Source organism: Leopardus geoffroyi, chromosome B3 (assembly GCF_018350155.1).
Source record: "Leopardus geoffroyi isolate Oge1 chromosome B3, O.geoffroyi_Oge1_pat1.0, whole genome shotgun sequence".
Taxonomy (NCBI): domain Eukaryota; kingdom Metazoa; phylum Chordata; class Mammalia; order Carnivora; family Felidae; genus Leopardus; species Leopardus geoffroyi.
In genome coordinates, this window is record NC_059337.1 from 141,730,860 (window position 1) to 141,753,206 (window position 22,347).

At 51.8% G+C, this 22,347-nt stretch overlaps 1 protein-coding gene across 4 annotated transcripts in view; it reads right to left on the reverse strand.

Annotated features, from left to right (window-relative positions):
- The window catches only part of BCL11B (BAF chromatin remodeling complex subunit BCL11B), a 98,021-nt gene that overhangs the window by 60,682 nt on the left and 14,992 nt on the right, over window positions 1–22,347 (reverse strand). The gene's annotated exons all lie outside the window — the stretch shown is intronic.

Sequence of the window (22,347 nt, forward strand, 5' to 3'; positions counted from 1 at the left end):
ATGTTCCTGCTTGGGACTCACACATGCGCACTACCCCGCGAGCACGCCCACACCCACCGGCATGTAGACACAAAAAAAACGCGCCCGGAAAAGCCCGAGCCTGGTCGTGAGGGGAGCGAGCACCTTTCCCAGTGCTGAATCCTCGGGCGCCCCTCCCACGCGGAGGGTTCCAGATTCCCAGCGAGCGCCAGGCGCTCGGGAAGACGCGGTGCAGGAGACGTGTATTTTTCTCCCTACTGGTGCTTTTCAATTGATACATTTTTTAAGCCAAGAACTCCTACTGATAGCGCAAAAATGAGTCATAGATCAAGGAGGGAGACAGACAGGGAGCGAGCGCTGGTGAGTGAGGGCCACTAGCAAGGAAACCTGACAATCCCCGCGCCCCCTCCCCCCCATGCCAAGACATTAATTCTCACAAGTCGGAGAAAATTACTATGCATGAATGCAAAAAGCATGATCAGGAGTAATTAACATGGCTTCATATGCAAATTTTATTAATGCAGAAGTACAAAGTCATTATGCAAATGAAACTTACGTCAACTCTCTTGACAAATATTCATCTCTGAGGCTCAAGTTTCTCCCTTTTTATTTATTTATTTAATTCCCCCCCCCCTTTTTTTTCCTGGGTTCTTTTTTTTTTTTAAGAGGGGGTGTGGGGGTAGTGCTGGTGACCGCTTCAACAGCAGCAAGCCATGAGGGCTGTTTGACAAGTTTGCAAAGTTGTTTTTCAACCAGAGAAATTTATTCTTGCATTGTTGATTTTTTTTTGTACAAGACAGCTCATAGGAGAAGAGGAAAAAATTAAAAAAAAAAAATTAAAAAAAATTAAAAAAAAAAAAAAAAAAAAAAAAGCTCTGGGCAGCAGGCAGCCAATCAAAACGCCAGAGCCTGTAATGAGGGCGATTGATGGCTGTTTGGCTTTTACTGCAGGGTAATGAACTAGAATCCAGTCTGAGGAGGGGGGAAAATATGAATATTCATGAGACTGTGCTCCTGCCTTTGATGATTAAAGAAATTTTTAATATTCAAATAAGCGCTTGCCAAGTGATTAACAAAGAACATGCACGCAGAAATATGGAAATGTGAGCCGGGAAAGATTTGAGAGGCGAAGAGACTGCTGGAAAGGCAGCCCCAAATTTCATAAACAAGATCGGCAGATAACCCAACTCGCACGCGGGCAAATAAAAACATTTCTTTCGGATCGCTTAAATATTTTGCCAGCTACTTTGTCTTAAGGATGATCAAAATGCTATGTATGGGGGGGGGAGGGGGGCGCGGGGAGAGAGACCGAGGAACCGAGGAACCGAGTAAAGTCAAAGGCACTGCTCGCATGTAAGAAACATCCCAATTCTAGCCCCCCTCCCCCCAACACCGACGGGAAATCAGGGCTCTTTTTCCGGTTTGCTAGACAGAGAGGATGGAGGGAAGCCAGCTCAGGCTTGAAAACCCAATGCTTGAGGTTCAGGCCTGTTTTGGGGCACCCACCGCCGACAGTGATGGGGCCTGGGTTGGCACATCAGGACAGGTGGTCATGAGTTGCTTCTAGGCTGGCCCAAAGGCCTGAGAGGGTGGATGGTGAGATCTAGAGAGCTGAGGGGCTCCCCTGGAATCGGACCCTGGTCAAAACACATAAACAAGGTGGTCACAGGGAATAAACGGGGGCACGTCTTGGGAAGTTGCAAGGACTCAGCCTTCCCACGGGGCCTGGCTTGGGCATCCTCAGAGCCACCGAGGGAAGAGCCCCACCGATGGTGTGCAGGCTTCATTAGCTGTGCGCTAGGGCCGCTGGCTCATATTTTAACAGCTCCACCATGGGTTCACATTGAAGCACATAATAACAGTATTAGCTGGTAAAATGATCCTGCAGTTAAAATACATCTAATTAGCAGCCGATGACATCCATTTTGGCAATTTCCTATTTGAAAGAAGTGGAGCACCACCTTAAATGAGACAGGCAATGGCTACTCACCCCACAAGACCCAGCCTTCCCACCATTTGTCTCTCTCAGCTCTCTCTTTGGGGGGGAGGGGGGGACTAAGACAGCAGGAAGAGAGAAGGATTCTAAGCAGCCTTCTTTGTTACTCAATTTCAGAGCTACACCAGTTGGGGGGGGCGGGGCACTCAGAAAATAAATTCCCTCACTCCACAGGTATCATTTAATGTCTTTTTCTTCATTTTTAACCACCAAGGGCTGGTAACCAGCAAATGCTAGAACTTGCTTTTTCATTTCGTTATAAAATACATCATCATCATCATCATCATCATCATCATCATGAACAACAAAGCAGAAAGGGAATCCAAGCATTTACGTGAACGCCATGGAAGTCACCATGAAAACCCACAAATGTCAGGACAGGTCCCCAAGTCAGGCCAAGAGAGCAGGCTGTGGGTGCAGCCCGGCTCAGCTCAGCGCACCAGAGCATTTGGGGGATCGAGAAATTCTCTGCGTGGAGCTGAGGCCACCAAGTCCCCACCTCCCACTTTTGGATCCTCCTTCTAAGTCAGGCCAAGTCTGAGTGCCCATCACGGGTCTCTGGTCCTTGCTGCAACGGCTTTGAGTTCGGGGGTGCACGTGTTAGCATCCTTTATAAGACAGCAACAGAAAGGGGAAATGAGGTCTCACAGGGTTTGCACAGCTGTGTTTAAAGACATCCTTCAGGGCCATCACATGGGGACCATAAAAACAAAGCTCCAATGGGAGCTGGGCCTTTACTCTGGCTTCCTGCTAAAAACGGCAGCCCTTTCACATGGCTGGGAGGGTGGGGATTCCTTCCCGTGCAGGTGAGAGGGCCTGCCTGGTTTCCCGACGGCCTAGAGAGGGCTACTGCGGGTGCCAGGCAGCGGGGAGCGGTGGGCTTGCCAAGGGCCTCCAAGAACATCTCTGGGCTTGAGGCCAGTCCAAGTGCCATTTCCCCAGTGACCATCCAGAGACCCCTACATGCCCTCATGGCCCTCGTGGACATCAGGGCGCCGAGAAGGCTGGGCCACCGAGCGGAAGCAAGAAGCAAATCCCTTCCAGCACCCCGAGACAGGCCACCTTCCGCCTCACGCCTCCCCCTTCGCGCACTCCTGAGATCTGTCACAGTGAATCACCGCTTCAACTATTTTCGCTCCCCAGCATGCTGAACATTTAATGCATCCCCGAAAAGGGAGAGGCAAGGCAAAGCAATGACCGTGCCCTTGAACAACACTTTCACCAAGGTTTGGAAAGGGAAGGTTGTCCCCGGCCACTGCATCCTGCAGTCAGAAGCAGGCACACACGCCCACCCCATCGCCGGGTCCAAAAGCACCTGTTTCAATGGCCACGGACCCAGTTTCCTCAAGATGCAAGAAGCCGAAACACTCTGGGGCAACGCCCTGGGCCAAGGATCTGTAAGAGTTACATCACAAATTTCAAAACCTTCTATGGCCCTTCCAAAAGGCCCGGTAAAGTAGCACAGGAAATGTCAGGTGCTCCTCGGGAGGAAGGATGTGTCTGAATCATATTCTGCCAACTCTTCAGGGTAAACTGACCAAGTGCTCGGGGCTGACCACTCCACCCCCAAGTGGACATCTGCCAGGGAAAACGTACAGCTTCAACTCTTCTGCTCATCATTCAGGGAAATCCCTAGAGCCCTCTCAGCTGCTGGAATGCAAATAAACCGCCATCATTTGTCCTCTGGCCGGGATGCTGAGGCCTCTGAACCACGGCTTTGAGACGCACACAGAAAAACAGACAGGAGTCCTCCCGGGTGACCTCAGCAGTCAGGGTCCACCAGATCGGGGCCCACGCTCCTGGAATGGGCAGGCCTGGGCACAACAGAAGGTGAAACCAGATGTTTCACCCGTTAGAAAAATGTGCATATGCACATCTAGTAGACAGAGATGATACATATATGCATATACACACATACGTGCATATATCAGCAACGTAGGCCACGTTCAAATGTCTCCATGCATACTGGGGAATCCACAGAGGCCAAGGACAAAGAGGAGTTGACAGGTTCTCTGAATCTCACCATTAAAAACAGCTGGTCAATACCCAGCAGAGAAATTTGCCCCTTTTCCCCAGATTCAGACTTTCTGATCAGAGGCTGGGTAGCTGCTTCAGTCTTCCAGTTTCTGCCCTGGATTGCGATTTACCCAAGATCCTTCAGTAATGTCCTATTACGTTACACTAGGAGCCATTAACAGTACATCACGCACACCTTCCCAAAGCACTCCTGGAGACAAAGCGCATCCTATGAACTGAAGTAAAAAGCTGGATAAGTCATCTGGATTCCAAACATCTAGAATTTGGGACTTGGGGTCAGGATCCCATGCCCCTTTCCCAGATGGGCACTTTGTGGCCAGACTCCAATGATAGCCTTGGCCAGGCATCTCTTAGGCATGTCCCTCCCCATGAACACTCCCCGTGGAGTGCATTAGTTTAGAGTTGGTGGGGTGACAGGGAGGGACCTCAGTCAAGACAGAAGCCACATGTCACAGGAGGGAAATACACCACGAGATGACTCTTCAAGATTTGGTGCCTACAGTGAGTTTTAAACTAAGGACACTCTCCCCGCCCCCCCTCCCCCCCCCATCAGCATCCACTGTGCCTGACATCTGAGGAATGACCTGGAAACACTGAATCCTGACACTTGTTAAAAAGCTGGTCCTCTACAGAACATGTTTAAAAACTGGTGAGTTCAAAAAGTTGTTGCGGTTTGCAGGCCCCACAAACTCCCAACACTGGCTTTGGCTCAGCCCCCATGCGCAGAGAACACGATGTAGTAAATACAAGGGGGAGGTCTGAACTCTGAGCATCCCACAGAATCGAGAATGAAAACAACTCAGCACAGACAATAAAAAAGCACATCAAGAAAACAGAGTGCCCAGAAAGGAGGTTACTGCAAGGACTCCAAGCCAGAGGCAGCCAGGAAAAGGGACAGCGGTCCCAGGTACAGACGGAGTCATGGATTTGAGGAATGTTGAGAGCATCATCAACCTTTATTAAGACTGGACTCTAAAATCCCTACCTGCACAGTAAGGGAATGTGCAACCATGAGGGCCAGCAGGGTTTCGTGTTTTAGAGGGAAAGAAATTGAACTTGGTGAGTAGGTGGGGAAGAAAGGAAGGAAGGAAGGAAGGAAGGAAGGAAGGAAGGAAGGAAGGAAGGAAGGAAGGGAAAAAGGAAGGAAGGAGAAGAAAGGAAGGGAGGGAGGGAGGGAAAGAAGGAAGGATGGAAGGAAGGAGGAGGAGGAGGAGGAGGAGGAAGGGAAGGATGAAAAAAGAAAGGAAAATAGGAGGAAAGAAAGAAGAAATTGTAGAAAAGGAGTCACTGCTATAGTTTAAATGCATTTGTTGGTTTCACTTACATGTGTGAGAATTACGTGCAACCATCTCTACCATCAATAAAAAAATCCAGCTCTCCCCTGCCTTTTGCTGTTGACGGAGTCTTTTGTTTTTCTCTCCTTTTTCATTCTTCTTACCTCCTACTAATGGACATAGAGAATACTGAGGCGCGCTGCTTTGCATCCCGTAAGAACAAAATCTTTCTGTGGCCTCTTTATGTTTCCAAGCCAAGTCTGAAATGTCACTGCCTAAAACATTGAGCAGGCCTGTAATTACTTTCAACAAAGTAGCTCCTTTAAACTGAGTTTTCTGCATGTAGACGGCATGTAATATACATATTGTGAGCCTTCCTTTCAGCATGGGTAGCATTTGACGGCTACAATCACAAATTTTCTTCTAAGGGAGCAGGCTGACAGCCACCTTCTTCCTTGTTTCTTGACGTGAAATCCATTTTCTTCTCCTGACACACTGACGGTGATATGCAGTGTGTGCACAACAAAATTTGTAAAAATTAACACTTCGCGGGATTAATTGAATAAAGATTGTTAGCACATTAACACGGGGAACGCTGCTCCTTAGGCTTCAATCTAGCCACGCTCCCCGAGCCACTGCCAGTGTAACAGAGGTTTACAAGCAGCTGAGGTTTATGCCGCTATTTAATGTAATTAAAGAAACCGGTAGCACAGTCCTCCATGGAAATATCATTTCTATTGCAGGGTATTCCCATTAGAAATTGGGGGAAATCATAGCACGCGGACTTTGATTTTGTTGTAATTTTTTTTTTTTTTTCCCTTGGCTGTCTTTGAAACGGAGCCGGTGTGCTGGGGCCTCAGACAGAACCCACTGCAGAAACCCAGCAAAGATTCCCGGATAAGACAAGCCGGGGGTAGGAGCGTTCAGCGTTGTCTTTTTTTTTTTTTTTTTTTTTTTAATGGTTTTTGAAACTGCTCAAAAAAAAAAAAAAAAATGTTTTTTTTTTTTAATCTGTTGTCTCGGCTGCAATTCTCTGCCCAGCAAACAGCATATCATGACAATGACTTTTCAGATTACCCCCCGCCCGCCCCCCCCCCCCCCCCCCCCCCCCGCAAAGGACAGGGTGGATAAAGATGCAGAAAAAGGGAGGGGTCTCCCTGGCCACTCTTCTATATAAACAATGATAGCTCCAGACCCGGATCAGGACTAGAATCTAACGGTAACCTCAGAGGAAGAGCACAGAGCAGGCACTGCTCAAGAAGGCCTCAGAAACGAAACACACACAACCAACCAGAAAAAAAGAAAAACAGAATCTTTACACCACATCATCCAAAATGGCAGAGAAAATGAAGTCTTGGGGCTGAAGGGAAGGGAGCCTGACTCAGCTCTCCAGGCCCTAAGCATCCTCTCCTATCTGAAGGCTGCCTCCTGCCCTTGGAGCCCCCAAGTGCAGACGAACGTGAGACCTGTCTCTAAACCTGCACCTGCTCCGCGCGTGTCCCTGTGCCACGGGGGTGACTGCATGGGATTTTTTTTTCTTCCCCAAGTGCATTTTAATGCTCTTATGCTACATCCTAATTTCTTGGGGGGAGAAAAAAAACATCAGTGTCACTAAAAAAACGTCACTCTGTTTTGCAAAATCCAGCAGCTTCCTTGGCAGCAAGAAAGGCTGGCTGGCATTATCCCCTCATTTGACAAAACTACTATTTCTGGGCATGTGCTCAAAAACAGGTAGGAAGCAAATGCTGAGAAATAAGGAAGTAAAAACAGGCAACAGATTTTTCACTACCAAGAATGCCAAGCGTAAACACGATTTATTTAGCTGTGTTTAACGTGCCTGTCCTCTATGCAACTAGGAGCCCACTTGGGTTGAAGGAAGGGTGGGGAGGAGGGGACAGGAAGAGGGAGCAGGGGACAACGGGGACAGAGAGAGGAGGCAGGCGGTTCTGTACGAGGACTTCCTAAACGGTTGGGTTCAGTTTTAGGAGAACAAGATTCTTCCGCCCCGAAATACGCGCATGTGTCAAAAGAAGGCAACACTAATATGCCAGTTAATTAACGAGCCGCCACTAACAAAGATACAAGACCCAGCTCCTGCAAACAATATTTACATGGGCGTCGCGCAATCTTCTTGCCCACTTCCCTGGTCTTTCTGCAAAGCCTTGGTCTGGGGGCTGGGACAGGCGCTGAGGCCCCTCAAGCTGGTGGGAGGGGGTTCTGAGCTTCCAAGTCCAGACACGGGGGAGAGGGGGTAAGTATCGCTGCCCTCCCTGCCCATCCTCACAGGGCCACGTGGAACTGAGCGAGATCTGTATTCAATTAAGGAGCACCAGACAGCTTCTGGCTCCTTGCCTGCACCAAAGCAGGCTACGGGTATCTGCTGTGCCCCCCACCCTACCCTGGCTCTAATGCTAGGGAACAAGGGCTCTATCAAGTCCCCGGTGGAGAAGGCAGAGTGCCACACTGCCCCCTCCCCCCCCCACCAACCCCCAAACTCAAGCCTGGGGTTTGAGTCCTGCGGGGGTGAACCAACAAAATACATAAAGCAAGCATCTGTATTTTCTAACTGGTGAGACTAAACCAGAGGTTTTGGGCCCTGCCAGAGGTCCTTCCTTTTAAAAATCTAATTCAGGTTCCACTCAGCATTGGCTGGAAAAAAGGAACCAAGCCTCATCAAAAGATAAACAACAACCCAAAAGTAAGATGGAGACCCAAAAGGACAGTCAGGGCTCCCCGTTTCCCCAGTGAAGGTGCCATTTCAGAACAGCCAGCTGTGTGCTCTGGGAGCATAAATGCCTATTTTTGTTAGCTTTGAGAGGTGGTGGCCAAAAAAAAAAAAAAAAAAAGGAGAATTTCCTCACCAGTCTGCACCGACTTCCTTCCTCCTCTGCACCTAACAAGACTGTGCACTTAAATACTGCCTGCTGTATGCATTCCTCTGCACCCCCAAGTCTACACCCCCTCTGCGCAACCCCTGTCCTTCTGGGGCCACACTCCAAACATCAGTAAAGATACCTCTTCTGGTATATTCAGGTCAAGAGTAACAGCTAACCCCACTCCGTGTTAAGATTCTGAATCACGTGACAGTCCCCAACAGGAACAAAGAGCTGGGGTGGCGTGTCAGTCCCCCAAAATGAATGGGAATCGGGGAGAGGTATTTCCTACTGGTATTAGGTTACTAAATTGAAAATTCAAGCCCTCCCCCTTAGACTCCCCGCTAAATCCCCTAATTCTTCCTCCTTGCATTGAAAATGACATGCTACACAAGTAGCTATTTGATTCCTTTCCCTTTTGCAAATTAGTCACCCTGCCCCCGTGGACTGAACAACATTAGAGTCTATACTTTTGCGATGTCTCTGAAATCAGCAATTACTTCACTCTCGCGGAATGGTTTGTTTTCGTATCTGGATACGGTGGCAGAAACATAATCAATTGGAGATCCCCATTTTCTAGGTGAAGAAACTAAGACACGAACTGATCTGCCCGGGGCTGTTTAGGAACAAACACATCTGAGACTGTGTGAACATCCTGATTCCGGTGCTTCCACGAGTTCAGTGGCCCCTAACACTCCAGTGGCAACAAAAAGGGATCGAAAGGCTCACCGGGGCTCAGGTGCGCTGCTCCGGGAGGCCACGCTTCTAGAAAATCCTACACAGAAATCTCGATTTCTCAAATAAAACTGAAGATGTTTAACTGCATCTCCAAAGGAGGCCTCTGCCGGATGCCTCTAGATAACAATTCCATGGGTATTTCAACAGCATCAGGGCTGACAAAACCCCCCATTCCCAAGCAAATGTCCCACACGTGGCTCCTGAATAAAGCAGGGCAAATCACCTGCACCTCGCAGACCGGGCTAGTGGCTTAGAGACCACAACACAAAGCAGCCCACCCCGTCATTCAGACACAAACTGGTGTGTGCCCTCAGAAGGCACGAGGGCACCCAGGCAGGGCTACAGAATCCTCTCTTCCAGGAGGATTCTAGACCAGAGAACTTCCGCTGCCCTGCCCCAAGGCTTAACCTAAAACTAGAGGGAGAAATCACCCATAATTTTTATCACTGTGGAGTCGTCAAAATAAAGAAGGCAGAGATAAGCTGGCTTCCTCCTCCTCCTCCTCCTCCTCCTCCCCCTCCTCCTCCTCCTCCCCCTCCTCCTCCTCCTCCCCCTCCTCCTCCTCCTCCTCCTCCTCCTCCTCCTCCTCGTGTAATAGCCATTAAGTCAGCCAACCACACAGTTACCTGCCTTTCAAGCCCAACAGGAACAATTCCCCCCATAGGCACCTTGTTTCCAAAAATCCTAAAATGTATCACATCCCTCTAAAGGGACTGCAGAGACCTAGGATAGGGCCCCTCAAACACACACACATAATTAGTGTTTCATCTTTCTTTCTGTAAAGGAATCCGGTAACATAAATATTAATCAAACACGAGAATCTGCCTTTCCAGTCTGGGACCATTACGAGTGCCGGATTGTGATCTTTACAGATATTTACAGATATTCAAAGGCAGATTCTATCTTGTTGGAACTGTTATAAATGGACGTCTGAGAAATCACCGAGCAAGTTCAGGCAGATATGAAAACCTTCCTGTCCAGGACTGCCAGCAGCTTTGAGTTCCCAAGTGTTGAATTTGTTACCTTTTCTGTAGGCCTTTCAAAAAAATAAATTGACAAATGCCTTCAGATTCCTCCAGAAGAAAAGCAAGCTGCTCAAAGTTCGGGATAGCTAAATCTGAGATTTAAGATTGACTCTTACTCTAAATGCCATGAAGGCATTGTTTACAAAATAGTTTAGCCTTTGATAGCACAGAAAGTGCGATATTCTGTTATGATTTGGGTCAGCCCAAATCATAAATAAATATGTATATACATATTTTTAAAAATTACCTCGATTCCTGTTACAGCAAATGTATTCCGTTTGGTTCAGACCTATTTCTGAATAATGGAAAATAGAGACGTGGTTCCAACTGTAGCCTAGAAAAGCTGTCACAGTGAAGGTAAACTTTTAATCTTCTATAGGCAAACAGCATACATTTTTATTTCTGGAGTAACAGCTTTGGGAAAATGTTTGAACATTTTCTTAAGAGCTTTGTGGTAAATACATTGGGCGTCCAACCACTGTTTTTCTGGGTCTTTAAGGGTCTGTTGGAGTGCTTTAAACAATTGGAGGCCAATTTTTAAGAAGCAAAAATAAAGAGAGACTCCTAGCAAGGTGACCATTTGCATACAAATTCTCTTTCGGGGGGTGCTTATTGTAAGAGAAGTCGGGCTGGAGGAAGGACTGACATTAATTCCCTGTAATTCCACGAGGCTTTGTGCCCTACTCTACTAGAGGGTTCCATTCCCACACAATTGGGAAAACACTTTTGTTCTTGAGTGTTTTAAAATCCCAGCCCCCAGGAATTCCCTCTAGAAAAGCAGGCTCTCCCTCCTCCCCCCACCGGGGGGTGGGGGGTGTGGAAAGCCACAAAGAAAACCACTTTGGGACGGGACTGTTTGCCCTGGATGGACACAAACGCACAAAGGAACTCTTTGAGGCTCCCTGCAAACGGGCCTCACCTGGATCCGGGGAACTGCCGGGCTCTGTCGGGCCAAGGTGGGCTGATGCCGGACTCGGTCGGGCGCGACCCTTTCAGAGCGTTGGCGGCGGGCGGAGAAGGGATCCCGGGGCGCCCCCAGAACCCAAGACAAATGCCCGGGAAGGAACGCCACCCCAGAGAGGAGCCCCGCCCCTCGCGCGCTGGTTTTGAGGCTGGGGCCACTGGCGGGAGTTTTCAGGGGTCCTGAAATGCAATTCCCCACGCCCGGGAAGGTCACTAGTCAGGGCGCGCGCCTGGGGGTCCGGGAGGGGAAGGAGGGTGGAGGAGGGGTGGGCCCGAGCGCACAAAGGGGCCCCGGGCCGGCGGGCTCCCCGCCCTTGACCTTGGGTCTCCGCCTCCATCCATCTCCGCCCGCTGCCAGGGAAGGGGGCTGGCCCGGGGCCAAGGGCGAGCTCGCAGGGCTGCTGCCGGGCGGGGGCCGACAAGGGGCCGCCGGGGGCGGGGGGAAGGGGCTCGGAAAAAAAGACTCGAGGGCTGCAGAGTGCTCCGAGGAAACCTGCATTCCAACTCCCCCGGCTCCCTCTGGAGCCAGGTCCCGGGGAGGCTCCGATTCACTGCGCGCCTCCCACCCCCCCCCCCAAAGCAAAAGTTGCTGGAATGCACCGAGGAAGCCCCCTCCCCTGGGCTAACCCTACGACTCGCCCACTCCCCGCCCCCCTCGGACCCGGGCCGAGAGGGGGAGGGGAGCTGTCACGGGAGGAAGAAAGAAGCGCGCCTTCCCGGCGAGGCCAGACGCGGGCAGGGTCAGCTGCGCCTCCGCCCGCCCCTCGCCGCCCCGCTCGGGCAGCTGGCCCATTAAGCCCCCGAATTATGCATGGACCTGGAGCCCCCTCGGCCCTCCCGCCCCAAGAAGACACAATCAACGTGCGCGGCGGGCCAGGGCCGGGAGAGCAGAAGCGACGTGGCTGATGGTCGCCTAACCGCGCGCCCCGGGGCGCAGGCTGGAGAGGCCGCGGGCGAATCTGCGAGGCCGGCTGCCCGGAGGGGACCAGGCGCGCCCAAAGGCCCGGGAGCGGCGCCTCAGAGCCCCCCGCGGGACCGCAGCCGGCCGGATGGGGGGTGGGCACCGACCGCGGAGAAGGCCCCCGGTGCAATCACGGTGTTGCCAGTGTCCGACCGTTTCCGCGCGGGGTCCGCCTGAGCTGTGCACCACCCGCCTCGGGTCTGCCCGGGCTTGGAAGTGAGAGGAGGGGACCCTGGAGCCCCCCCAGGGGCGGGGCCTGAAGTCCCCGACGGGCCCATCTGGAATTCTGCCCCTGCCCCCTCCCACGTGGAAGGGAATGATTTGCTAGGGGCGGCACCGTCAGGGACGGAGGCGAGGAGACCAGGAGTGGGGAGGGTCGCTGGAGATCGAGAGGGGGCAAGATGAGTCTTGAAAGTTGCAACCGTCGGGGCACACGGGACATTGCATTGGTGGTGAGGCAGGTGGCGCCTGGTTTCATGGGAGCAGTTTAGTCTCAGGGTTGGTTGGATTCTGATGTCCAGCTCCCCACCGCTCCCCATTGTCTTAGAAGGCGCCCCCCCACCAGGGACCCCCAGCACTAGGCAGCCCCGAGGGTCTCGCGTCTTCCACTAAATGCCATTTTCGGTGTCCCGAATGGCTGTGCTGTGGGAAAGCAAGTCCCGGACATCAGAGTGTGGAACTTGTTTGCTATCTTGGGCCCTGTTTGTTTCTGGAAATGAGTTCCCTCTCACTTTTCCTTCCCCTCAAAAGCAAAAGCCAGGTCAGGAAAATTATATACTTCTTTTTCCCAGCGAATAAAGGCGCCTCCTTTGCAGGGAAAGTTTTACAAGCCAATGATGTCAATGATGCAAGGAGAAGACCACACTGTTTAGGTTTCTTAATTGGCTGGCTTTGAACTCTCGGTGGGAGGGGGAAGGAATCCACTCTGGCTCCCTCGGAGAACTTAGTTTTGTGGGGTCTACCAACCTCAATCAAACGTTTTAGCCAGTTGTTGGGGTGGGAAGGGGTCATCAAAGCTTTGTCCTGTTTCTCCAAAAGGGAAACAAAGAACCCTAGATGGCTAGAGAGGAAGCCCAGGACAGACAGTCCCTGGCCACGACCCCCCCCTCAAGGGGGGACCCCTAGAACCCAGCTGGGGGACTACATTCTCCAGATGCCATGCTCTGCCCGGAAAAGTCTTTAAAACAAAGCCGGTGAGTGCTTTCTCTATGACTTTCAAGGATTCCTTTGGTACCTGAAGTCAGAAAAGCTGAATTGTGCTTTCTGGACACTGCAGGGTTGGACAGATGTCCTCACTGGAGCTTCCTCACAATCCAGGCACGGGGGCTAACAAGGGGCAGGGCTCTGTTCATGGGGGTTCATCATGGGTGGGCACTGACCCACACACCTGTTTGTACCTTTGAGTCTGGATTTATCTGCCTGCATCTAAGGCCGTGTCCACACTTGCAACCAGAAGGTTATGGAAGGTGTGCGGGTACTCAGCCCCGGGGCGGTCAACAGCCCTGATCAAACGTTGCCTTGGCTTAGAAAACTAGGTGGCTGTCCTGAGCTGAGAGGTTCACCCTGCCCTCGGCATTGCATCTGAACAGCTGTCTTCTCTCCACAGCAGGGATGGGGGGTTCTGACTTCCCACCTCCAACAAAAGGCCATTTTGTTCATATCCTTCTACCCAAAGGAGCCTGGGGTCCCAGTTTTCATGCAGTTGGGACCAGCAGCAAGCACTCTCCCAACCTAACTCTCATCAAGTGATTACTCGTTCTCCTGTCACACATTCATCCCCCCACCCCCACCCCAGCACAGAATCATCCTTCCTAAGCCATCCCCTCTCCTCCAGATCAAAACAAGCAGACCACCAGGAGGGCCCTAAGGAAACCCACTTAAAAACAAAATACAAACAGGGGCGCCTGGGTGGCTCAGTTGGTTAAGCGTCCGACTTCAGCTCAGGTCATGATCTCACGGTTCGTGAGTTCGAGCCCCATGTCGGGCTCTGTGCTGACAGCTCAGAGCCTGGAGCCTGCTTTGGATTCCGTCTCTCTCGCTGTCTCTCTGTGCCCCTCCCCTGCTCACACTCTGTCTCTCTCTGTCTCTCTCAAAAATGAATAAACTTAAAAAAAAATTGTTTAAAAAAAATTTAAAAAACAAAATACAAATGAAACCTAGGGGTACCTGGGTGGCTGAGTAGGTTAAGCGGCCAATTTCAGCTCAGGTCATGATTTCATGGCTCATGAGTTTGGCCCCGCATCAGGCTCTGCTTGGAACCTGCTTGGGATTCCCTCTCTTCCTCTCACTGCCCCTTAGCCATTCTCATGCGCACACGTGTTCTCTCTCCCGAAACAAATAAATAAAAATGAAAAAAATAAAACAAGGGGGCGCCTGGGTGGCTCTGTCGGTTGGGCGTCTGACTTCGGCTCAGGTCATGATCTCGCGGTTTGTGAGTTGGAGCCCCACGTCCGGCTCTAGGGCTGATGGCTCGGAGTCCGGAGCCTGCTTTGGATTCTGTTTCTCCCCTCTCTTTGTTCCTCCCCCACTCACACTCTGTCTCTGTCTCTCTCTCAAAAATAAATAAACATTCAAACTAAAAAATAATTACATAAAATAAAACCTAGAAGCCTTGCCCTCTCCAGAAAGGCCTCCAGGTCCCTGGGTCCAGCTCGGAGCCTCCAAGTCCTGGTCACCTGGAGCCAGGAGCTCCTTCTTGGGCTTAATTTGGGCAAGGCCGACACCCCTACACCCTTAGGTCAACCGGTCACCACCTAGGAACGCCTGGGTCACGGCTGGCTTCAGGTTTTGTGGGGCCTGAGGTTTATACCATTCGGGAGGGAGGTCCTTTTAACAACAACAACGAAAAAAAACACCAAACCACACCCACAACATCAGGGTCAGGGCCTGGAAGACATACACGAGTGGTCCCGAGCCCACACTCGGTCACCCTCTCCGTGAAGGCAGCACATCCTCCCGGAAGGCTCTCTGCAGCTTTGAGCAGAACTAGTTCTCATTTTGGCCACCAGTGTCTTCAAAGAAAGTTACTTCCTAAGCCCAAAGGAGGAAAGCCTTTCGGGCCGCTGGGTGGGAGAGTGTAGGTAGGAAGCTTCCCCTCCCCCACACGTGCGGGAGTTGGTGGGGTGGGGGAGCCTGCAGCTGTTGGAAACCACTGGTAGCTCCTTCTCCTATTTCAGCTCAGGAAGCTCAGGCCCAAAGAGGGGGAGGGTCCGCTCAAGGTCACACCGCCCCGTCAGCCGCAGGGCATGGACACGTACCCCGGGTCTCTGGCCCGAGCCCACTCCGCCTGCCACTCCCCACCCGCATTCAGTAGGCCCGGCTCAGCCCCTAACAGGGTGGCTTTGCACAGCGGTCGGCACAAAACCCACCGATGTGCACAGGACCGGGGTGGGGGCAGGTCCACCGTCCCGACTTCTTCAGCTCCCACGAGACCCCAGGTCTCGTCGCGGAGCTTGCCCCTCCGGGTGGAGATCACTCGTCGTCTGGCTGGCAGAAGCGGCCTGTGCCAGCCGCAGTTACAGACCCTCGTGGTCCCCTGGGCTCCCTGTGAGGAGGTCACTGGCCGGGAGTCGGGAGCCCGGCGCCCAGGCTCGACTCTGCCGCTGCCTCGAGAAGTGTTTATGCAAAAGCCTCTTAACCCCTCTAGGACTCGGTCTCCTCACCTACAAAACGAAAGTAGTAACTCATTTATCACCTCTCATGGGGCAGAGACAGTGGATGGGAACAGAGGACGAACTACGACCACGGGAAGCACAGCGGCGCCACAGGAAGAGCATGACTGCCTGAGTTCACACCCTCGGCCCCTTCTCACCAGCTGTGTGACCCTGGGCAAATTACTCAACGTCTCTGTGCTTCAGTTTCCTCTTTGGTATTGTGGGCTTCATACCAGCACCCTAGCTCCTGGAGGTGTGAGGAGGTTTAAATCAGTCAATAGTTGCCAAGCCCTTCAAACAGTGAGTGGTCCACCGTAAGTTCTTATAAGTACGCGTTAAATTCAAAACCCAAATATGAAAATGCAGTCTTTTTGTTTCTTCAGGGAAAAGACGAACCCGAGGGCACAGGGGTGACAGCCGGACTGCCCTAGTTATAGTTTACGGACAGGGCCCCCTCCTAACAGTTTCTACAGCTAATGGTTATGCATCAGTCAGGAATGAAAATTGGCAAAAAAAAAAAAAAAAAAAGGCTAGCTGTCAAGTGCCTAATAAAAAACTTACGCCAACTGCTAACTATTTACTGTCAAATGAAAAACCCAATAATAATAATAATAATAACTGAGGCTGAGGGTTCCCCACCTGAGAGCCAGCGCCTTCCCTGGCTCCCTTCCTTAACTTTCTCTCCTCTTCCTGAATGGCTCTGCAAGCTTGGAAATCACAGATAATAAGGGCCCCAAACCTAAAGGAAACCTGAGGAAAAAAACCAAAATGACCCTGTAGCTAACTAGGATTTTTTGTCTGTCTTTATTTATTTATTTATTTACTTATTTATTTATTTATTGATTGATTGATTGTTAATGTTTATTTACTTTTGCAAGAGCGAGAGACAGAGAGAGAGAGAGAGAGAGAGAGACAGAGCATGCGCGGGGGAGGCACAGAGAGAGAGGGAGACAGAATCCGAAGCAGGCTCCAGGCTCTGAGCTGTCAGCACAGAGCCTGACGCGGGGCTCGAACCCACAAACCGCGAGATCATGACCTGAGCCGAAGTCGGACGCTCGACCGACTGAGCCACCCAGGCGTCCCTTGTCTTCTTTTTAATTCAATACAATTTTCAACTACGATTCAGTGCGACGGTCATGTTTACAGCTGCTGACACTCTGCAGCCGTTGGTACCATTTACCTTCAGTCTCTGGCCCCCCGTCTACAAGTGAGGAAACTGGGTCTCCGCAAGGGAAAAGGGCTTGCCTCCAGTCACACGGCTTGGTGTGGCGGGAGGGCACCTGACTCCAGATAACTGGGGTCTGGGCTCAGCCCTGCCAGTAACCAGTTCCAGGTAAGAATGGGAGGGTCAGCAAGGAGACCCTTCCAGCTCAGGCCAAGAGGCCACAATCGCCACACGGATCCCCCCAGTGGTTCTCCATTATGAATAACAGCTAACAACTCCACAAGGACCTAGTGCGTGCATACGTGGTCTAAATCAAACCTTGCAACAAGCCTGAAAGATATCTCCATGCTACAGGAAATGGGGACTTGGAGAGGTGAAAAACTGGTTGAAGGTCATTCAACAAGTCACTGGCAAACCCCAAATCCCAGCCCAGATCTACCCATCTGCATTCGTATCTTATTGCCTTCTTCCCCACTGCCCACCTCTCCAAAACCTTCACCACGAAGTACAGACAACAGTATGATGTTACCACAGACCGTGGGTCAAGACCTCTGGGGCCTGAAGGCCCTGGGCCATATCCGCAAGTGTCATACCCTGGGATGCTCTTCGAAGACCTTGGACAGGGTCTAGAGGTAGCGCCTGCCCCCACAGGTCTCGCCAGCCAGGCAGCGTTGGACTACGCTTCCCTAGAAACCTCCATTCCCTGGGCTACCTGAGGTAGCCAGGCAGAGTCGAGTCTGACTCCACTTTGCCGTGTGACCTTGGGCAAGCCCCTTAGCCCCTCCAAGCATTAGCTCAAAGTGGGGTTAGAAATACCTATTTCAAAGCGGGGTTAGAGGTATCTGTTTTAAGGTTGGTATCTATTTCAAGACGACATAAGCCAAGAAAAGCACCTAGCACGATGTGGGTTACCAGGTAGGCCCCCTCTTTCTTCCCCATCGGCCACCAGCCCTGCCCAAGTTCTGGGGTCAACCCTACTATGCCTAGCCCCAGGGCCATGTCTCTCAGGCAGCACCCTCCACTATTCCTTGGTGCAGACAGAACTAATAATTAGCTGTCACAATTTAATAATACAAAAATATAATCCATGCTACAACACACACGGATTTAACTAATCTTAATTTGGAGGCAAAATAACAACTCTAAATATATCAAGCGCAAGTTTTTAAAGACACCCTGCAAGTGGGGTTTATCTCCATTTTCCAGCACAAGCAAGTTATTTAGTTTCTTCCACTGGCCAAGCTAATATTCTCCTTTTCACATTTATCTCTCACTTTTTTTTTTCTTTTTTTTTTTTTTTTAAAGTCTGAAGTGCACATTTGCAGAGCGGCATGTAAATCCTCTGGCTGATCAGAAGCCCTTTTCTGCAACACATTTTGACTAGTGATGGGTCACTGGGACCCCAAACCAAGTCCCCTGCCTGTGTCCCGCCTGCTATGAGGACCCCCTCCCACCCCCCCCCCCCACTCCTGCCTCCAGGCGCATCCCTGTCCCTTCTTAGGTTCTAGATGAAGATGTGCAGAGCGGGTGGGGCCATCGCAGCAGGGAACTGCCTGCTCCTTCCAGCCCAGGGGGATCTGCCACCTCCTGTCACCCGCTGCCTGCCTCCTGCATTTCTCCAGAAATCTGACATTTGGGGTTTGGGGAAAGGACGGGGAAAAAAGGCAAAAGGTAAACCTATGACTGACAGCTGATGGCTCATTCCTCCGGTTACAGCTCCATTTGGTTATGGAAGGGGTGATAACACGTAAAAACGAATTACCTGTGATCAAGAGCCTTCCCTCCAGTGGCTATAAAATGGGGATTTCTAAGGAGGAATCGGTGTAAATGGCTGAGAGAGATACCCCAGGTGAGTTTTCAAGATTCTCCCTGGGGAGCAAACACCTCGTGCTTTCAAGCAGGGTCCACGCTCTTTCAGAAAGCTTTTTAGAAGCTTCCGCCTGTCAGGCATCTGGCTGCAGGGGGACCCTGCATTAGGTGGGTGCCCTATAGGCCTCCGTCCGTCCCTGGCATGGGACTGAAAAGTAGGTACAGGGGAGGAACCCGAGGCCCAGAAAAGTGAGGCGGCCCGCCTGGGTGGGGTCTGGAATCGCACCCCTCCCGACCGCCACCAAAGCCCATGCTGCCCACGGTCCTCCCCAGGGTGACCCACTATCTGAGCGGTCACCACGCGACAGTAACGTGACCAAAGATGGCTGGGGGAGGGGGACACACAACAGCTGTGCGGACTCGGTTTCCCACGGCGGAATTCCCCGAGCCCAATGGAAGTTTCTCCCCAATTCCTGGAAGGCCTACTTTAGCACCGCTAACAGCAGGGAACGATGGAGCTGAGGTAACAGCACCAGCAAGGGAGGAGGAGGAGGGGGAGGAGGAGGAGGAGGAGGGCGGAAGGCCGCGGCACGTGGGCCGGGTGCCAGGCACACATCATCCGCGCCCCACAGTTACTGTTGGGTGAGGAAACTGCAGCTTGGAAGGTCAGGTCACCCGGCCAAGGCTGGCAGGCAGCACGTGGCCTCCCTGGTACAGGCTGGGAGCCCCAAGCACCCCAAGCCCCCTTCTCCCCACCCCTCCTCAAGTCACCCGTCCCAGATAACGGTTCAGAGACTCCCGCTCTTTGCAAACCACGGAACCCACCTCCTCTCCCCCTCCCCCCACCCCAGGATCTGCTACCTCACCTCCCAGCTCCATCAGAAGCCTCCGCACAGGTGGGAGGATGTACTGGGAAGGGGACTTAGGAAATGTGAAGAACTCCTACAGAGGCAGACGCCTGCCCTGAGTCGGGTCTCCAGGCCGAAGCCCCCACCTCTGCCCAAGCACCCCCCCCACCCCCGCCCCCGCCCGTCTGTCCCCAGATGGGCCTCAGACACAGGCACCATGGACCTCCCCTGGCCGCAGCACACGGCCAAGGTGCAGGGCCCAGGGCCGTAACTGCACACATCAAGAGTGAGGTTGCTACCTACTCATACTCCGCCATGTCCCCCAAGGGGGACAGAGAAGCAGCCCAGAAGGCCATGCTCCCACCCCCTGGGGGTTCTGTCACCCCTTGGCCAGGTGGGGAGGCTCCGGGCAGGGGAAGAACAACAGGTGCTTGTTTAGTAAATGAACAAACGAACGAACGAATGAATGAATGAACGAACGAAGAATGAACGCCCTCCGGGATACAAAGTCCAGAAAGTTCCTCCTGCCACTCTCCTACTTCTCTGTCAGTAAAAAAAAGAAAAGAAATAATCAACTACTCCTTTTATGCCCATCTCCAAACTGCAGTGTCCCAAGGAAAGGGCTGATCCAGAATCCTACCGGGGTGCAATGACTGACCGAATTTCAACCCCCATCTCACCCTGGGGGGGGCGGGCCGTGAGGGTGGAAGGGAGCCCACATATTTACAGGCCAGCCCCACCCCTCCATCTCGGGATCCCCGCCTCTGGAAGCATGGAGGGCTAGAACCCGTCTGGACAACACACAGACTGTTGGTTCCAGGAAAGAAAAGGCACTCGGGGTCACCATGAGCACCTCACTCGCGACAGCCAAGCCAGAGACCAACACCCAAGAGGTTAACGGCCACCGGCTCACCGGCAACCGGCCTTGGGAAGCATAGCGGGGCACAGACGGGCTGCTCGAGCGCATCCCTCCCCAGCACAGACGGGAAGCAGGAACAGGGGAGGCCCGGGCGAGGCCAGCGGTGCCACGGGCCTGGGCAGCAGCTGTGCGGATTTCCGGAAGCCCGGGCGGAGAAGCGCCTGTGATTCCTAGTCCCCCTCTTAAAATATAAAGACTCAATTATCTTTGAGCAGCTTGCTTTACACATGAATTGACACATTTATTTTACAATAAATAACTGAAAGTTATCTGTGTTTCCTTTACTGTTAATCTACACAGAGAAATAATAAACAGGGCTTGTCTACAGAAATGCAAGTAATGCAAGTCCTCAGAATTCAATTAAGCTAAAATAATTAATGCTCCCACCATATTAAATTCCTTTACACATTGGAGCCACTGAAGTTTTATTCTTTAATCTTTTCCTTTTTATTAAATGAAGAAGAAGAAGAAGGAGAAGAAGAAGAAGAAGAAGAAGAAGAAGAAGAAGAAGAAGAAGAAGAAGAAGGAGGAGGAGGAAGAGGAGGAGGAGGAGGAGGAAGAGGGGAAGAAGGAGAAGAAGAAGAGGAAGGAGAAAAAGAAAAGTTGGTGCCCAAGTGGGGAGGGGAAAAAGGGAAAAGGGAGACTGGAAAGAAAGCATGATGTCTTTAGACATCGTGGTTGTCTTCAGCTGACACAGCATGGAGACTGTTTTGTGCCTTTGATTAAAATAACATTTTAAATGCTTTGAACAAACATATCTCTTTAGACTTCTAAGGGATTATTTTACATATTTCTTCGAGAATGAAGAAATCCATTCGTCCTGTTGCTGAACAGAAAAGGCCGAGAATATCTTTCGTCACACATAAAATAAAAATACTGTAGGCTGCTGCAGTATTAGAACCCGAGAAAAGGGGCGCGGGGAGGGGTGGGGGGATGAGGACAAAGCCGCCTTGCAGATTAACTTTGCCTTTTATGAAATCACATTCAGTGGCTTTCTTAAACAAACCACCTGCCCACAGTGATCGGCAGGCTCTCGCTGGGAAATACCTTCAACGTAAAACGAGGATTCGGACGGTTTTTGGTGAAAGCAAAATGCCTTTCCATCCATTGAAACAGTAGTAGGGACCAGAGTCTCATGGGCAGAAGCCCCCCCCCCCGTGCCAGAAAGGTCTGTGGACACTGACGCCAGGTGTTTATTCTACTGGAGAAAACTACGCCGCCAGTGTCAAAGAAAAGAAAGCCACGGGAACACCAACAACACCAACCTAAGGGACCCAGCACCTTTCTCGACCAGAGGTTCCAACCCTAACGAAGGCAGCATCGCTAAGCTCCACAGGGCATTCTGAGAAACCGGGGTTTATGTGACCATGGCCCTGAGCGTGTTTGGACATTCTCCTCAAAGCCCTTGGCAACTTGACAAGGTGAGAGGGGTCACTCCAGGACCCCCACCAGAAGGCAAAGCCCACAGGCCAGTAGGATTTGACAGGGTCTCCCCAGCACCCGGCATGTGCCAGTGGGAGTCTGCACACAACCACAGTCTCTTCCCAAGAGAGAGCTCATTCATCCCATTTTACAGATGGGCACATTGAGGCCCAACCTCTCCAAGCTGCCAGGTGGCTTGCTTCCTGCATCGCCCTGACTGCCTCCTGGGTGATGGAGCCCTCTGCTCCAGCAGGCCCACCCTCCGAGGAGGAGCACCCAGAGCCTCAGTCCCTCCAGCACCTCTGCTAGCTGCCATGCCGAAAACTCAGCCGGCACCTACTCGCACACTGAGGCACCAGAGGGGACCCCGATGGGAAAGTTCCACTAGCAAATCATTTATGGAGCCCCTTGCTCATTCAGTCCTCACCCCAGGCCCACCGGTATTTTCACCCACTGTTAACAGATGAGGAAACTGAGTCCTAGACTCATGAAGCAGCTTGTCCAATGTCAACCGGCAGGATTTGAACCCTCATCTGCAGGCACCCTGATGCCATCTTTCTGTAGGTTCTAGGGAACATGGGCAACCAAGGCCCTCTTTCTCTGCTGGGCCTCCCAGGCTCAGAAGTACGAACCAGAAGCTTGCACAGAGCGTGGGCTCCCCGGACGAGGCTCTGGTGTGCCACAG